Below are 15,535 nucleotides of genomic sequence, written 5' to 3'. Positions count from 1 at the left end.
TCTGATGGTGCCCATTCTAACTGGTATGAGGTGTTACCTCATTGTAGTTTTGACTTGCATTTCTCTAATAATTAGTGATGTTGAGCAGCTTTACATGTACTTCTTGGCCATCTGTATGTCTTCTTTGGAGAAATGTCTATTTAGGTCTTCTGCCCATTTTTGGATTGGGTTGTTTGTTTTTTTGATATTGAGCCACATGAGCTGTTTATATATTTTGGAGATTAATCCTTTGTCCATTTATTTGTTTGCAAATATATTCTCCCATTCTGAGGGTTGTCTTTTTGTCTTGTTTGTAGTTTCCTTTGCTTTGCAGAAGCTTTTAAGTTTCATTAGGTCCCATTCGTTTATTTTTGTTTTTATTTCCATTACTCTAGGAGGTGGATCAAAAAAGATCTTGCTGTGATTTATGTCAAAGAGGGTTCTTCCTATGTTTTCCTCTAAGAGTTTTATAGTGTCCAGTCTTACATTTAGGTCTCTAATCCATTTTGAGTTTATTTTTGTGTATGGTGTTAGGGAGTGTTCTAATCTCATACTTTTACATGTAGCTGTCCAGTTTTCCCAGCACCACTTATTGAAGAGACTGTCTTTTCTCCAGTGTATATCCTTGCCTCCTTTGTCATAGATTAGTTGACCAGAAGTGCCTGGGTTTATCTCTGGGCTTTCTATCCTGTTCCATTGATCTATATCTCTGTTTTTGTGCCAGTACCATATTGTCTTGATTACTGTAGCTTTGTAGTATAGTCTGAAGTCAGGGAGCCTGATTCCTCCAGCTCCATTTTTTTCCCCTCAAGACTGCTTTGGGCATTTGGGGTGTTTTGTGTCTCCATACAAATTTGAAGATATTTTGTTCTAGCTCTGTAAAAAATGCCATTGGTAATTTGATAGGGATTGCATTGAATCTGTAGATTGCTTTGGGTAGTATAGTCATTTTCACAATGTTGATTCTTCCAATCCAAGAACATGGTATATTTCTCCATCTGTTTATATCATCTTTAATTTCTTTCATCAGTGTCTTATAGTTTTCTGCATACAGGTCTTTTGTCTCCCTAGGTACGTTTTTACCTAGGTATTTTATTCTTTTTGTTGCAATGGTAAATGGGAGTGTTTCCTTAATTTCTCTTTCAGAGTTTTCATCATTAGTGTGTAGGAATGCAAGAGATTTTTGTGCATTAATTTTGTATCCTGCTACTTTACCAAGTTCATTGATTAGCTCTAGGAGTTTTCTGGTGGCCTCTTTAGGATTCTCTATGTATAGTATCATGCTATCGGCAAACAGTGACAGCTTTACTTCTTCTTTTCCAATTTGTATTCCTTTTATTTCTTTTTCTTCTCTGATTGCTGTGGCTAGGACTTACAAAACTATGTTGAATAATAGTGGCACGAGTGGACATCCTTGTCTTGTTCCTGATCTTGGAGGAAATGTTTTCAGTTTTTCACCCTTGAGAATGATGTCTGCTGTGGGTTTGTCATATATGGCCTTTATTATGTTGAGGTAGTTTCCCTCTATGCCCACTTTCTGAAGAGTTTTTATCATAAATGGGCGTTGAATTTTGTCAAAAGCTTTTTGTGCATCTATTGAGATGATCATGTGGTTTTTATTGTTCAATTTGTTAATATGGTGTATCACATTGATTGATTTGCATATACTGAAGAATCCTTGCATCCGTGGGATAAATCCCACTTGATCATGGTGTATGATCCTTTCAATGTGTTGCTGGATTCTGTTTGCTAGTATTTCGTTGAGGATTTTTGCATCTATATTCATCAGTGATATTGGTCTGTAATTTTCTTTTTTTTGTAGTATCTTTGTCTGGTTTTGGTATCAGAGTGATGGTGGCCTCATAGAATGAGTTTGGGAGTTTTCCTTCCTCTGCAATTTTTTGGAAGAGTTTGAGAGAGATGGGTGTTAGCTCTTCTCTAAATGTTTGATAGAATTCACCTGTGAAGCCATCTGGTCCTGGACTTTTGTTTGTTGGAAGATTTTTCATCACAGTTTCAATTTCATTACTTGCGATTGGTCTGTTCATATTTTCTATTTCTTCCTGGTTCAGTCTTGGAAGGTTATACCTTTCTAAGAATTTGTCCATTTCTTCCAGGTTGTACATTTTATTGGCATAGAGTTGCTTGTAGTAGTCTCTTACGATGCTTTGTATTTCTGCGGTGTCTGTTGTAACTTCTCCTTTTTCATTTCTAATTTCATGATTTGAGTCCTCTTGCTCTCTTTCTTGATGAGTCTTGCTAATGGTTTATCAATTCTATTTATCTTTATCTTCTCAAAGAACCAGCTTTTACTTTTATTGATCTTTGCTATTGTTTTCTTTGTTTTTATTTCATTTATTTCTGCTCTGATCTTTATGATTTCTTTCCTTCTACAAAACTTTGGGTTTTGTTTGTTCTTCTTTCACTAGTTCCTTTAGGTGTAACGTTAGATTGTTTATTTGAGATTTTTCTTGTTTCTTGAGGTAGGCTTGTATTGCTATAAACTTCCCTCTTAGAACTGCTTTTGCTGCATCTGATAGTTTTTGGATCATCGTGTTTTCATTGTCATTTATCTCTAGGTATTTATTGATTTCCTCTTTGACTTCTTCAGTGGTCTCTTGGTTATTTAGTAATGTATTGTTTAGCCTCCATGTGTTTGTGTTTTTTACATTTTTTTCACTGTAATTGATTCCTAATCTCATAGCGTTGCGGTCAGAAAATATGTTTGTTATGATTTCAATTTTCTTAAATTTACTGAGGCTTGATTTGTGACCCAGGATGTGATCTATCCTGGAGAATGTTCTGTGTGCACTTGAGAAGAAAGTGTAATCTGCTGTTTTTGGATGGAATGGCCTATAAATATCAATTAAATCTATCTGGTCTATGTGTCATTTAAAGCTTCTGTTTCTTTATTTATTTTCATTTTGGATGATCCGTCCATTGGTGAAAGTGAGGTGTTAAAGTCTCCCACTATTATTGTGTTACTGTCGATTTCCTCTTTTATAGCTGTTAGCAGTTGCCTTCTGTATTGAGGTGCTGCTATGTTGGGAGCATATATATTTATAATTGTTATCTCTTTTTCGTGGATTGATCTCTTGATCATTATGTAGTGTCCTTCCTTGCCTCTTATAACATTCTTTATTTTAAAGTCTATTTTATCTGATATGAGTATTGCAACTCTAGCTTTCTTTTGATTTCCATTTGCATGGAATATCTTTTTCCATCCCCTCACTTTGAGTCTGTATGTGTCCCTAGGTCTGAAGTGTGTCTCTTGTAGACAACATATATATGGGTCTTGTTTTTGTATCCATTCAGCAAGCCTGTGTCTTTTGGTTGGAGCATTTAATCCATTCACATTTTAGGTAATTATAGATATGTATGTTCCTATTACCATTTTCTTAATTGTTTTGGGTTTGTTTTTGTAGGTCCTTTCCTTCTCTTGTGTTTCCTGCCTAAAGAAGTTCCTTTAGCATTTGTTGTGGAGCTGGTTTTGTGGTGCTGAATTATCTTAGCTTTTGCTTGTCTGTAAAGCTTTTGATTTCTCCATCGAATCTGAATGAGATCCTTGCTGGGTAGTCATCTTGGTTGTAGGTTCTTACCTTTCATCACTTTAAATATGTCATGTCACTCCCTTCTGGCTTGTAGAGTCTGCTGAGAAGCCAGCTGTTAACCTTATGGGAGTTCCCTTGTATGTTATTTGTCATTTTTCCATTGCTGCTTTCAATAATTTTTCTTTGTCTTTAATTTTTGTCAATTTGATTACTACGTGTCTCAGCGTGTTTCTCCTTGGGTTTATCCTGCATGGGACTGTCTGTGCTTCCTGGTCTTGGGTGGCTGTTTCCTTTCCCATATTAGGGAAGTTTTCGACTATAATCCTTTTAAATAGTTTCTTGGGCCTTTTCTCTCCTTCTGGGACCCCTATAATGTGAATATTGTTGTGTTTAATGTTATCCCAGAGGTCTCTTGGGGTGTCTTCATTTCTTTTCATTCTTTTTTCTTTATTCAGTTCTGTGGCAGTGAATTCCACCATTCTGTCTTCCAGGTCACTTATCTGTTCTTCTGCCTCAGTTATTCTGCTATTGATTCCTTCTAGTGTATTTTTCATTTCAGTTATTGTATTGTTCATCTCTGGTTGTGTTTTCTTTAATTCTTCTAGGTCTTTGTGAAACATTTTTTTCATCTTCTCGATCTTTGCCTCCATTCTTTTTCCGAGGCCTGGATGATCTTCACTATCATTATTCTGAATTCTTTTTCTGGAAGGTTGCCTATCTCCACTTCATTTAGTTGTTTTTCTGGGGTTTTATCTTGTTCCTTCATCTGCTACAAAGCCCTCTGCCTTTTGATCTTGTCTATCTTTCTATGAATGTGTTTTTTGTTCCACAGGCTGCAGGATTGTAGTTCTTCTTGCTTCTGCTGTTTGCCCTCTGGTGAAAAGCCTAGTTTTAATATGGGACTTTCTATGCGATAGAAGTTACTGCCATTTATTTATCTCTCCTTTTTTTTTTTTTGCGGTACGCGGGCCTCTCATTGTTGTGGCCTCTCACATTGCGGAGCACAGGCCCTGGATTTACAGGCCCAGCAGCCCTGGCTCATGGGCCCAGCCGCTCCGCAGCATGTGGGATCTTCCCGGACCGGGGCACAAACCCGTGTCCCCTGCATCGGCAGGCGGACTCTCAACCACTGTGCCAAATGAAAAAATGAGGTTACACTGATGAAAGGATTTGGATTTTCTCACACCTTTTCAAAAGCCATGCATTTACCCATTTTTCTGTCTATGTAATTGTAAAAAGAAACTAACTAGATTAGATATAAAAAGTAATATCATTGAGACATCACTGTCCTATTCATATAATTGAAGTTGTATGAACATTTATGATATAACCATCTATTTCCAAAGTGTTGGACACTCTAGTGATAAACTTGTGTTTAGATTTGAAATCTGGCAAATTAATTCAAGCTAAGAACAGGATTATTTGTAAGAAAACTTTACAATGTGATAGTTTCTCATGTAGGTTGAAGAGAGAAGTATAATACTGAATTCCAATAGAAAAAGCTTACCATTGCAGCAAGACCTGGATACTGCTCTGTGTTGAAAAAGTGCTGGGCCAGGCAGTGAAACAGATAGGTTCAGTCTTTAGTTAAGGCACTTTCCTTGCTGTGGGCCTCAGTTTCTTTATTATAAAATAAGACTTTGTATGAAATGATCTTTAATTCTTCCAACTATAACATTGTGGATTCTTTTATCACAATGCTTATTGATGATAGAGGTAGCAAAAACCATGAAAAATTTATGAAAGAAAACTGTTCCCTTTCTCTCCAAAAGTTAACTGAAATGATAAGGAAAAATACAAGTAGCAGGAAGTCTATAGCATCAATAGAACCTTAGAGCATATATGTGGAATGTAGAAAAATGGTACAGATGAACCTACTTCCAGGGCAGGAATAGAGAGAGATGCAGATATAAAGAACAGACATGTGGACACGGGGGATGGGGGAAGGTGAGGGTGGGACGAATTGGGAGATTAGGACTGGCATATATACACTACCATGTGTAAAATAGGTAGCTAATGGGAACCTGCTATAAAGCACAGGAAGCTCAGCTCAGTGCTCTGTGATGACCTAGATGGGTGGGATGGGGAGGGAGGGAGGTCCAAGAGGGACAGGATATATGTATACATATAGCTGATTTGCTTTATTGTACAGCAGAAACTAGCACAACATTGTAAAGCAATTACACTCCAACAAAAAATAATAATTATAAAAAAACAAAAACAAAACAAAACAAAAAGAGAGCAGTGTACCATCTACATGCCACAAACATTCAGGATATCTGCTTTATATAATGCAGGTTTGACCAGACAATTGGGGTTAAGAAAGTAGTATACAAGAGATTTCCGTGTATTAATTTTGTATCCTGCAACTTTACCAAATTCATTGATGAGCTCTTGTAGTTTTCTGGTAGCACCTTTAGGGTTTTCTATATATAGTATCATGTCATCTGCAAACAGTGACAGTTTTATTTCTTCTTTTCCAATTTGGATTCGTTTTATTTCTTTTTCTTCTTTGATTGCCATGGGTAGGACTTCCAAAACTATGTTGAATTATAGTGGCGAGAGTAGACATCCTTGTGTTGTTTCTTACCTTAGAGGAAATGCTTTCACTTTTTCAAGATTAAGAATGATGTTTGCTGTGGGTGTGTCTTATATGGCCTTTATTATGTTGAGGTAGGTTCCCTCTATGCCCACTTTCTGGAGAGTTTTTATCATAAAATATGTTGTTTTGTCAAAAGCCTGTTCTGCATCTATTGAAATGATCGTATGGTTTTTATTCTTCAGTCTGTTGATGTGGTGAATCACACTGATTGATTTGCAGATATTGAAAAATCCTTGCATCCCTGGGGTAAATCCCACTTGATCTTGGTGTATGATCCTTTTAATGTGTTGTTGGATTTTTTTTGCGAGTACTTTTTTGAGGATTTTTGCGTCTATGTTCATCAGTGATATTGGCCTATAATTTTCTTTTTTGTGGTGTCTTTGTTTGGTTTTGGTATCAGAGTGATGGTGGCCTCATAGAATGAGTTTGGGAGTATTCCTTACTCTGCAATTTTTTAGAATAGTTTCAGAAGGATAGATGTTACCTCTTCTCTAAATGTTTGATAGAATTCACCTGTGAAGCCATCCGGTCCTCGACTTGTAACTTTCCTAATTTGAGTGAAAAGGGATTGGGTTAAGTGCAGGCCAAGTGATAGATGAGAGATACTAACTCCCAGGAAGAGAGCTACACAACGCAAATAAAAACCCTGTAGGTGGCAAGTTTCTCTCTCAAGCATCTTCTCACTGAGCTATGTAAAAGCCTCTGATACCGCAGGTGTTACTGTCCATTAGGAGGTGAGTCAGTGCAAGGCAGCTCCCTGCATGCAGTGGAGGAACCAACCAAACAGATAGTGGCCTTTACTCTTTGTATCCTCACCCAATTCAAGGGGAAAAAACAAAACCACATAACTTAAGACCCTGGCTTCCTCCCTACCACTGACAGGCTTTTGGATTACTGCACTGATAGCAGAAAATTGCAGGAATTTAGCGTAAAATCAGAGAGAACAATAAGACATTACAGGAAAAATTTCCCACAACACTTCAGGGGAAAGTATCTGACGCAGTGTGATGTCTCCTCCAACTTGGTGAGAATAACTGGTGTGCCAGAACTGGCTTGTACTGCCTCCAAAGAGCTGGTTGTTAAATTTTTAGGAATTGTGCAAGTCTGCTTTTATCATGTCAGTAGCTTGAAGTCAGCCATTTATGGAGTAGAAAAATATAATAGCCAAAATGAAAAATTCACTATAGAGGCTCAAGAGTAGATTTGACCATACAGAAGAAAGAATCATGAATCTTTAAGATAGATCAAAGAGATTAGGCAATCTGAAAAGCAGAAAGAAAATAGAATGAAGAAAAATAAAGAGAGCCTCAGAGAAATGTGAGATACCATTAAATGTACCAACATACCAGCATACATGTAACAGGAGTACCAGGAGAGAAGAGAGAGGAAAGGACAGACAAAATACTTGAAGAAATAATGCCATTTACAATAGCATAAAAAAGGATAAAGTACTTAAGAATAAGGAAAGAAGTACAAGGTTTGTATACCAAAAACTACAAAACACTGTTGAATGAAATTGAAACTTAATATCATTAAAATGGCAATACTCCCCAAATTGATCTTCACATCCAACATAATTCCTATCAAAATTCTAGATGCCTATTTTCAGAAATTGAGAAGCTGATTTTAAATTTTATATTAAAAATCAAGGCACACAGAATAACCAAAATGATCTAAAAGAAGAATAAAGTTGGAGCACTCACATTTCCCAATTCGAAACTTACTGTAAAGATAGAATAATCAAGACAGTATAGCACTGCATAGACATACAGATCAATAGAACAGAATTGAAAGTCCAGGAGTAAACCTTGACATTTATGGAAAATTGATTCTTGTCAAGGATTCCAAGAAAATGAATGAGGAAAAATAGGCTTTCCAACAGTAGGTTCTGGGACAAATGTATAATCATATGCAAAAGAATGGAGTTGGACCTTCTACCTCATATCATATACAAAAAGTAACTCAACAAAAATCTGTAAAACTCTTAGAAGAAAACAGAGGAGTAAAACTGTGTGACTTTGAGTTAGGCAATTGTTTCTTAGGTATGACACTTAAAACACAAGTGACAAAGAACAAATAGATAAATTGAACTTTATCAAATTAAAAACTTTGTGCTTCAAAAGAACTATCAATAATGTGAAAAAAACTGTTTACACAATGAGAGAACATATTTTCAAATCAAATATCTAATAAGAGGTTTGTATCCAGATATATATAAAGAACTCTGACAGCTCAACAGTAAAAAAGAAAAGTAGCCCAATTAAATATTGGACAAAGGATTTGAAGAGACATTTCTCTGAAGAAGATATGCAATTGGCCAATAGGCACATAAAAAAGTACTCATTGTCTTTAGTCACTAGGGAAATACAAATCAAACCCACAGTGGGATACCATTTCATACTTACTAAAGACCATGTTTTGTATGATTTCATTTATATAAAATGTTCAGATTGGGCAAAGCTCTAAAGATAGTATAGTATCTATACTATACTATAGTGGTTGCATAGTGGTTGCTTAGTGGTTGCTTAGGTTTTAGGGGTTGGGGTGGGGAGTGACACCTAATGGGTACAGAATTTCTGGGGTGATGAAAATGTTTTAAAGTTAGATTGTGATTATTGTTGTACAACTCTACGCATATACTAAAAAACATTGAACTGTACATTTTAAATGGGAGAATTTTATGGTATATGAAATAGGTCTCAATTATGATTTTAAAAAAAGGAGGAAGTAATGGAATAATGTTTCTGAAAAGGATTTCAGTGGAGATATTAAAAATATGACAACTGGTGCTTCAGGGGCACTGATTATCAGAACAGAATCTGGCCTCAGAGCTGCTAGGTCCTAGAGGTCTCCTCCTGGCATAGCCACTAACTAGTTACTAGATATTTGGATGTTCTGGAAACTATGGAGAACAGGTAGGTTTTCCAGGGCCTTGCAGCCAAAGTAATTTGCTAGTGTACAAAAGTATAGGCCCATAATCCTTAGTCTGAACTCTTTGGAGCCAGATGTGTTTCAGAATTTAGAATTTTTCAGATTTTGTAATGATACGATGGCTTCGATATTCAACCACCAAGGTATAGAAAATACAGAGGTCCGAGGAACATGTTAAACTTCACTATGAAGATACACAATCTACAGGACTTCGGCTGTAGAACACTCTGAGACAAATGTTTAGATTTCTTCAATAAATACTTAAAAGGTTTTTTAAAAAGATGGAGAGGAAATAGGAAATTATTGTTTGAAAAAGACTTCAGAGAAATCAACCAATGACAGTTATTTGGACTTTGTCTGAATCTTGACTCTAATAATAAATTGTAAAAATTAAACTATGAAATTCTTGAAACAATTGGCCATATGGCGATGTTAAGGAATTATTGTTAACATGATGATTTAGATTTCCTTCAAAACAACATAATAGAGCGGAATTAAGTCATGGTATAGATGAAACAAAATCGGCCATTAGCTGAGAATTGTTAAAGCTGTGTGATGGGTACATGGGAGTTCATTATAATATTATATCCCTTTTTAAATGAATTTGAAATTTCCCATAATAACAGTGTTAAAGAAATAAAAGATAATATGATGTATATTATGTATACCCTCATCCCAGCAGCATCTGGAAAGAGCATCTAGTAATCAAACTTATTACCATTTCTGAAACAAAATGAATAATATTCACCCCAAGTGGGAAAAATAAAGATTATCAATAATCTCATATCTGTTCAATTCTTTGCTGCCAAATAATTTATATAGGACTCTTATTTTCAGAAAATTTTTGTTTAGAAATTTTAGATAAGGCATTGTGATCCTGTGATTTCAGTATTTTAATAATCAGCACAGCTGTAGTGGGGTTCATCTGCTAAATACGAGGCCTGTGTCATAGCAGAAAAGAGTCATAAATTTTCTATAATGTTATCTTTGTCTGATTAATTCCTGTTTATTCTTCAGGTAGCAGATTTAGTGTCTTTAGCTTATGGAGGCTTTTCTGGACCATTATGTTACGTCAGGCCCTGCTACCCTATAGGCCACCCACTTGCCTTATCATGATATTCAGGTTTGTTTTAACCGCTTATCTTTGTTAAATTGCCTATTTTTGCTGCTAAATTGTAAGCTCAGAGATGTCAGGGATCCTAGTTCATCACTGTATACTAGCATCTAGTACTATGCAATAGGAATGATAAAGAACTTATGCAGTGATGATAACTAATTGCTAACAGTTTCCATGTCCTGCCAATGACAGTTGAAAGTTGAGTAGAATATAAACATGCAGACTTTATAGACATACTTAGACACAAGACACATGAACTAGTGGTTACATCTTTTAGTATTTTCTTTAGGTTAAGCATAGGCGTTCAACAGCATTTTGTATTAGTAATGAGGCTAGAAAACTTTTTTTATTTTACAGAATGTGAAGGTCAATCTCTGATTTGAACTTGAATTTTAATTAATAAGAATTTCCCCCAAAAAGAGCCATAAATAACTATTTGAAATGATTTTGAGGTTAACTATAAAATGAGCATCTTCAATCATAATCCAGGGTCTCAAACCTCAACTGAGTTCCCAATGTTGCCCTCAATTCTTTCCTTTTTTCCCCTGGTCAGTTTTCCCTCCCTTTGTCTGCAACTGCTATTTAAATGTTCTCTATTTAACCCTTCTCTTAATGCACCTTTACATGTTTATCAGATTTTGAGAAAATGATTTAACATCATAAATAACCGAGAAAGAGAATCCATTATCAGAATCTGACTTTTCCTCCTACCTCTGCTGCTACCACCTGGCCTACCATCTTTCACCTGGAGTATTGCAAGAGTTGTCAGATGCTCCTATTTTCAATCCCTGTGGTCCATTATCAACACAGCAACCAGAATGATCCTTCTGAAGGCTTCCTTTCATTCTATGAAAACTCCAGTATTACAATGTCCATTCGATCTAGTGCCCTCACCCTCATTACCTCTCTGAGGGTATTTCCACCATTCTTCCCCTCACAAGCTCCACACTGTTCTCATTTTTCCACCACCAGTAGGCCAAGAATATTCACACCTCAGGGTCTGTGCACTTCTTGTTCCTCTTCCTGGAATTCCCTTCCTCTAGATAACTTCATAAGTTTCTCACTCACTTTGTTTATTGTTCCAATTGTTCCATTTCAAAGAGGCCATTCATGACCCCATTTCAGATTGTAAGCCCATTCCATTTCCTTGATTTATTTTTCTCCGAGCACTTATACCATCTAACAAAGTATGTGTTTTTCTCATATATATCATTTAATGTCTGTCTCTCTTTACTAGTTTGCAAACCTGGATTACAGAAAGTATTTTTGTTTCCTGATATAGCCCCAGATCCTACAACAGTGCTCAACATACCACAAGCGCTTAAAAACGTTTGTGGAGTATAAATAACCATCTCTCATCACACCTGCAAACTAGCCAGATCCCTGGTAATCCTTTTATTCTTTCCTTTTGTCACTCCTGTCTAAGGCTGAGTCCTCCTCCAAAGCCTGGACCCACACACTCCCAGTTTTCCAGTGATCTCCAGTGAGCCATCCTCTGTCTCTCTTTTACTTTAAACTTCTCTCTCTAATTCGATCCTTTTCACCAGGAATTAAAGTATTCACAGCCTTTCAATCCTTAAAAAGGACTCTTCCCTACCTCTGACCCTCTTGCTCTCCATCTCTACCATCCTTGCATTAGTTGGGCTGCTATGGTTCTCACCTGAATATATAGTTTCCAAAGAGATATCCTGTCTTCTGGTCTTGCCCCCTGCTGTGGACTGAATTGTGTCCCCTCCAAAATTCATATGTTGAAACCCTAACTCCCAATGTGATGGTGGAATCTTTGGGAGATGATTTGGTTTAGATGAGGTCATGAGCTTGGATTCCCCATGATGGAATTACTGCCCTTATAAGAAAAGAAAGAGACACCAAAGTTTCCTTTCTCCACCATGTGAGAATACAGTGAAAAAGAGCTATCTGCAAGTCAGGAAGAGGGCTGTCACCAAGAACGGAATCTGCCAAAACCTTGATCTTAGACTTCTTAGCCTCCAGAACTGTGAGAAATACATGTCTATTAGTTAAGCCATTTAGTGTATGGCATTTAGCTTTAGCAGCTTGATCTGAGACACCCTCCCCCCTTATATCATTTCCCCTGCTAGAGCTAGAATGTTTCTCTTAAAGCATATATTTGATCATAGTTTTCCCTACATTAAACACATCAATGATTTCCCCTTTCTCTCTCTCAAAAATAAAAAATAAAAAATTCAGATCCCTTTGCCTAGCACACTCTTATTGTGGCCTTACTGAGCTCTATAATCACCAGCTTTTAGGTCTATTAATCTCCCTAGTATTCCATGCTCAGTCTCATGTCTTGACCTTACATTTACTGATTACCCAAGCCTCACAACTTTTAATCATCCTTCAGCTTTCAATTTAGATGTCTCCTCCTTAGCAATCCTCCCCTGCCCCCACCAAGACTGTCCTCACACACACCCTATGTTTACTAATTATGGGTAAGTTCACAGTCTATTAAAATAGATTAGGGCAGAGTAGAATCCTACAGTATTTAACTTAAATGAATTAAACATTAATGAATTATGTCATTAGCAAGGCAAATAAACAGCCACCACCCCTCCCCCAACAAAACTAGACTTCCCAAAAAGGCTATTATAATTTGTACAATCTGCCTCTTAATTGAAAAACAGCTTCTTCATCTGGTATGTAATTGATCTATTTCAACACTAAGAAAAGGGAAAACAAACTGATTTAGACTGAGAGTTAGTATAAGATAAACACAATGATAAATATTATGCTTTATGGATGAATTAAGGGGTGTTCAAAGAGATCTATCCAACTCTCCTCATCTTCCCACTTCTTTCTTGCTAATAGAATGCAGTTATTGGGAAGTCATGGGTTTCATGCCTGCCTTCTTAGCATTAGGCATCAATTTTGGTCTAAGGCAATTGTGATAATTCCCTTCTTTGAAGCGATTGGTTTCAGCCTGGATGTGTGATGCAATCCTCACCAATGACATGTAAAGGAAGTCTGTTGGGGACCTAGTGGAATTGTCTGTATCTGTGAGAACAGATGATGCCTGGAACTGCTATAGCAAAATTGTGAACATGGGGATGTTGCTGACAGAATAGAAAGATAGAGGGAACTGGGTCCTGGATGATATTAATGTGCTATAACACACAAATTATACCTTTATGAAGCAACTGAATACAACTGAAATTTTAAAATCAGAAGTTTGAACACTTAGTTTCTTCTATCTCTGTAGAATTGTTCCTGAATAAATGTCACAATGGAAAAAAAAAAAAAAAAAAACCAAGATTGTCCAGCCCTGGATCCATTCTTCCTCTGGAATTCTTGATTTATGAAATTTTTAAAAATCTTCGTTATTTGCACTGCTTTAGTCAGGTCATCTGCCAATTTGCAGCTGAGAATGTTCCATCTGAACATTCAAGTCAGAAAAAAGACTTTTAAAACACTTTTTAAAAATAAATATTTTCATACTTACAAAAATTTTCATAAATTGTCCAGAAAAATTGCCATATAACTTCACTCAGATTCAAACGTTAACATGTTATCACACTTGCTTTCTCATTCTTTCTTCTCTCTTTGTATATGTGAATGTATGTATGTATTTAGGTATATGTGTGTGTGTATTTATATACATATATAAAAACATTTCTCTGTTCTTTTGAGAGTAAATTGTACATACAATACCTCTTTTCCTATCAGTAAGAATATCTCTTAAATAGCCTCTTTACAAATTTCCAAAATCAGGAAATTATTATTGATACAGTACTATTATCTAATCTATAGACTTATTCAGTTTTCATAATTTTTTTGGGAATGCTTTTATTAGAAAAATTAAAAAATAACCTTATGGTCCAAGATCCAATCCAGGATCACAAATGTCCATGTGTCTTTGGTCTCCTTCAGTCTGGAACAGTTTCTCAGTATTTCTTTGTCTTTCATGACATGATACCTTTAAAGAATGAAGGGCAAGTATTTTGTAGAATATTCTTTAATTTGAGCTTGTCTCATGTTTCCTTATGATTAAAATTCAGGTTATAAAGTTTTGGCGAGGGTACCAGAGAAACAATATAATGTCCTTCTCCGTGCATCCTGTCAGGTTATATTGAGATTCATGATATCTCTCTGTCTCATTTCTGCTAATGTTAATGTTAATCATTTGGTTAAGGTGGTGTCTCCTAAGTTTCTCTGCTGTAGTTGCTGTTTTTCTAGTTGTAATTATTAATTTATGAAAAGATACTTTATGACCATGTACATATCCTGTTTATTATTAAATTTTCTCTTACTAGTTTAGCATGCAATGATGATTCTTTCTTGAATCAATTATACTGTTTGACAAATGATGATTTTCTAATTCTATCATTACTTTTGCATTTATTAGTTGGCATTCTACTGTATGGAAGAGGTTTACATTTTCCCCAAATTACATATTTATTTGTTTGTTTATATTTGTATGAACTCATAGATTCAAATGTTATTAAATGTTTATAATTTTTATAATCATCATTTTACTCAACTTTGTCGCTAGCCAGTAGGAGCCCCTTTAAACTGGCTCTTCAGTCCTTTGACCTGTTGCCATTATTTTTTTATTATTATCTTACTCCATACTTACACAAAAAGATGTTTCAGGCTCATCTTGTGTTTTATCAGCCCCACCCTGCACTCAGCCATTTCTCCAAGGAGTGGCTCCTTTCAGTGGAGAATGGTATTTAGAAACCAAGATGTAGGCATTAAGTAATCTCATTGCTACTGAGATGTCATTGCACCTAGGTCCTTTCAGCAGAGAGTAGGAAAGACACACACACACACATCCCCCACCCCTTCTCCCTTTCCATCTCTCTCTCCATGCCAATAGACAAAATGTTTTGAAAGTTAGCAATAAATACGACTAGCCTGCTTTTGAAACATCTTACTGTTGCCTACAAGTTGGTCCTAAAGGTATCAGAAATATGACTTATTCAAAACTATGTTTGTAGGCTTATTTTTTATACTTTTATTTGCTTTATGACATACTTCATCTTTTCTTATTTGAGAAATTGCAGTCTTAACATCACAGGTCCAGGGCTCAGCAAACTACCATTCAGAGCTCAAATCCAGTTCACTACTTTTTTTTTTATTAGCTATAAACTAAAAATTGTTTTTACATTTTTAAATAGTGAAAAATATCAAAATAACTATAATATTTTTTGATGTGAAAATTATATAAAATTCAGATTTCAGTGTCTATAAAAATTTATTAAAACTAGAAAAATATTTGGTTAATTGAAAATACACATTGTTTATGTACTGTACATCCTTTTGGGTTATCAGACTCTAGACTTTCATTTTCTTTGAGCTATTTTGCAACTCTTTATTGACTGATAGACATGCAAT

This window comes from Monodon monoceros, unplaced genomic scaffold (assembly GCF_005190385.1).
Source record: "Monodon monoceros isolate NGI ecotype Baffin Bay Population unplaced genomic scaffold, NGI_Narwhal_1 Super_Scaffold_11, whole genome shotgun sequence".
Taxonomy (NCBI): domain Eukaryota; kingdom Metazoa; phylum Chordata; class Mammalia; order Artiodactyla; family Monodontidae; genus Monodon; species Monodon monoceros.
Note: the sequence above shows the minus strand (reverse complement) of the source record.